Source organism: Pleurodeles waltl, chromosome 12, assembly GCF_031143425.1.
Source record: "Pleurodeles waltl isolate 20211129_DDA chromosome 12, aPleWal1.hap1.20221129, whole genome shotgun sequence".
NCBI lineage: Eukaryota > Metazoa > Chordata > Amphibia > Caudata > Salamandridae > Pleurodeles > Pleurodeles waltl.
Window position 1 is genome coordinate 125200195 of NC_090451.1, and position 3919 is coordinate 125204113.

General features: G+C 45.1%; 2 non-coding genes across 2 annotated transcripts; one reads left to right on the plus strand and one right to left on the minus strand.

The window, feature by feature from the left end:
• Positions 1–1616: 1616 nt before the first annotated feature.
• On the minus strand, positions 1617–1690 carry TRNAT-AGU (transfer RNA threonine (anticodon AGU)). Its single transcript has one exon. It is a non-coding gene; the product is annotated as a tRNA-Thr (tRNA).
• Positions 1691–3045: 1355 nt separating this feature from the next.
• Positions 3046–3127, plus strand: TRNAS-AGA (transfer RNA serine (anticodon AGA)). Its single transcript has one exon. It is a non-coding gene; the product is annotated as a tRNA-Ser (tRNA).
• The last annotated feature ends 792 nt before the right edge of the window (positions 3128–3919 follow it).

Here is a 3919-nt window from a genome sequence, read left to right on the forward strand (position 1 = left end):
TTTTTAACCACGGTGAATCCGCCCCGGAAAAGGTGGCGGATTGGCGGGTTGTGATACTATGGGCGGTACATTGTCTTCCGCCTGTCTGTTGGCAGTGATCGCCGCGCTGCTTGTCTGTACCGCCGTGGTGGGCGGTGTGTTAAAGTGGCTGTCTTTGTTGGCGGTTTCCACCAGGGTCATAATTCCATTTTTTTGGCTGCCTGCCTGTTTGCGGTATTACCGCAGCTTTAAGACCGTCCGCCAGGGTTGTAATGACCACCGTAGTCTTTAAAAGTAGCATCAATGCTCCTGGAGAGGTTTTGAAAACTTTACCAAAACAACAGATGGAACTTTGAATACTTGGCTCAATACCCTAAGAGGCAGAACTAGACACAACACTTCAGAAGTGGCTCCTGGTTTGGAAATAATAGGATAGATTGGTCTCTAAAGTGGAAATCAAATGACCAGGGGAGGCAGCGAGGGCTAGACAGTTTATTCCAAAGGAGCCCTTTAGAAATGTACCCGGCACTCCAGACAGGGCCTTACTTGTGCTGTGCACCCTGTCCAGTTGTAAAAATGCTTGTTTTCTGTTGGTTTTATTACTGCTCCTTCTGCACCCCACCATCCCTTTTGGCCTATCCACAGTCTTTTCAGATAAGGGAAATGTATTGTCTCTGGGAATGAGATACGTATGGAATGTCCCCGCATTCCATGCTGGAACAGGTGGTTGAGGAATGAGAAAACAAGGCGCAGTGTGAGAGGGTTGAAGCAATGGTGTAACAAAGGTCACAGCGATGCGGCGGGGGGGGGGGGGGGGGCAAGCTCTAGGGCCCCCCTCAGAAGAGGACCCTCGCCTGAGAACTCCTGAGTGAGTCTGAAAGGGAGCCCCCTTCATGAACTTTGCAGCGTCCCCCCTCAATTTTTGTTCCGTAACTGGGTTGGAGTGCTGGTCAGTTGCTTCCTCTTCATATCGTACTGAACTTGATTAAAGATAAAATATAGTGCACCACTTCTGGTCATCTTTTCTTGAGGAAGCTTGCAATGCGGCTGCCTGTGCTGCAATTATCTGGTTCTGGAGCTTAATTTGAGCTAGTGGTTGGCTCTTGGGCGTACCGGCACTCATTTTCGGGAACCAGAACTTATGTTTCTGCAGCAGACGTTCACCAAGAGCAAGACAGGGTCAAACACGCAAAGCAGTAAGACGGGTGAAGATCTAAACAGGAAAAACAGGGAGAAAGGAAGAACATGCAAGAGTTAGATACATAGGCAGGGAGTGTCTGGTAGTGCATAGACGAGCCACGATGTCGAGTCAGAATTATGCACTCTTGGTATTTGGCTCACCAATATTAATGCCATCCCGACTGTACAATGATGTGGGTGCAGCTTGGGATATTGTTTTCACTTCACAATGCCAAACAGGTTGGATTCGAAAATCAAAGATAATCGTGGTCGGGGTGGGGGGGGGGGGGAGAGACAGCAGATGCTCAATTAAATACCAAAACGCGTTTTTAGCTTTCAAGGAGGATTATGGTTTACCTGTGACAACTTTAAAAACAATATTAACAGGGTAAGCGGACAACACATTTCAAAACAGTATGTTTTATTGGTCTAGAATAAACATTTTTTTGTTTTTTTAAAGGCACTGCTGAGATTCGAACTCAGGCTCTCCTGTTTACTAGACAGGCGCTTTAACCAACTAAGCCACAGCGCCCTGCGAATTAATGTTTTTGTACAGTAATTAGGGTGTAAGTCTCAAAGGTACATAATATTCCTACTTTTGCTATTTTGTTTTACCTTCTAGCAAAAAAGAAGACGGAGAAGAAATCCTGATAGTGGAATGGAAAAAAATACAAAATAGGTCATGAAAAATGCCTATCACTCACTATACGTACCTATATGTTTTTAATTTGTAATGTTTTCAAATGTGTGAACGCCATACAGGGGTAGACGAAGTGCTCAAAACTTACATATTACAGTGCAATGATAAAGGTTACCAATGTAAGCAATATAATTAAACTAAGGCTTACATAACCCATGCGCTCCTTCCTACACCTCTCGTGACCTCTGGCCGCCCCATCTAAAACTCGACACTCTCCGAGTGAAAGTGCCTAGGGTCGTGCAGCCCGGATTCAAACAGCGCTTCAAAACGTGCACTATGAGAGGCCCATGAAAACATGGCGGAGGCTGGAGTCACAGCAACAGGAGGGTCCTGTGACCCATCAATGGCTATAAAGTGTTTCTGGTAAAACCATCTGCCACCAGAGCTCACTTGTATAAAAGAATAAACAACAGCCCTAAGTGCCGTTACTTTAAGCGGTTAAGTTGCATGCGTTAATTTTCTAATAAAATGACCTACAAAGACAAAAAGTTAAAAAAACGGGCCCGATGTCTAATGTAATTAGCTACTAACCTGCTGTGTAGTGTGGGTTACTCAGGTTACTCACATCACGAGAGTGTCTTCCTATGGTTGTGATTCAAGCATTTGTACATCATCATATTTCACTTGCTAACGCATTGAGGCGCTGGAACAATCCTGAGCTGAAGCACATCTTGCACATACCAGGAACCGATCATAATAAAACATGTACATTGTACAATGAGTGGCACTGAAGGCGCTTCACCATAAGAACCGCAGGATGAGCAACTCCAGGGAAAGATGGACTGAAGACTAGAATCGTTCCACACCCCGCCTGCCCTTTTATGCCCCAGAAAAAGACTGACCTCTGCTCGGCAGCACTGCGCATGCTCAGTGTGCTGCACATTCTCCGCACACCCCAGCTCCTTCCATACCGCCGCTGTCACACATTAGGCTCTGAGTCCCTAACCCTTTACTTCCTGCACCATGTTTCTGCGGCCCCTCCCCCCCCCAGACTTTGGTCACTTGCTGGACCTGTTTCTATGATGCCCTTCAGTACACCGTTTATACTTTCCAAACCGGAAGGTGTTCCCTTTAACCCACAATTCTCTGCTCTGCCCCTCATAAAACATCTGAATTGTTTTGCAGGAGGTGTGTGTGGCGCACCTAATCCGCTACAGCAGAGAAGAAGTTTGTTAGTGATATTATGTGTAGTCGTGGCCGAGTGGTTAAGGCGATGGACTAGAAATCCATTGGGGTTTCCCCGCGCAGGTTCAAATCCTGCCGACTACGGTTTATTTTACATAAATGTTCTCATCCTTCACTTTTTCATTATTAATGAGATCCAGTATCCCACAGTACTCACGCCTAAAACGAGTCTCCGAAATGTACGTGTGCCACGGATTATACGGTACCTGGGTTACCTTCTGACCCACATATATCACAGCACATGACCAGGGGCATTGACAGCGTTGAGCACAACAGGTGCAGCCTAAAATATATTCCTTTTATATTCATCATGAGTGTCGCTGGTACAAAAATGACATGGTTCGAGGGCCCCATTGCTTGGATTAAGGGCTGGTTCCGTGTTTTGGACTTCTTTATGGGATTTTCCAGGACTATGCGAATGTGTTGGGAGGCCAATATCAGGCACAATGGAATTATGTGTTTCGGAGGCAGCAGCATTTTCCGCATAATTGCGGAATTACATCTCACATCACTTATCTATCATCTGATGCATTACTGCACAAATACAAACTAAAAAAAGTCTAGCTCCAAAGGATCAAACATAATTTGAAAATTCTTTGGAAAGGTTAACTGCACTCCATTCCATAAATATGGTGCCAGGCTGGTGCACAGAAATGGTGCAAGCCGGTGCTAAACTTTTTGGTGCAAAACTGAGTTAGTGCAGTTTTGCAGCATAAAGTATAAATAAGGGCCAATATTTTGTAAGTTTGTGCCACTTTTTCGTCAAAAAATTACGTTAATGCGGCGCAAAAAAAGTATAAATCAGGGCCTTGGTGCTAGACGGGTCTAGCACCAAAGTATAAATATGGAGTTAGTTTTGCACCGAATTAGAGTAAA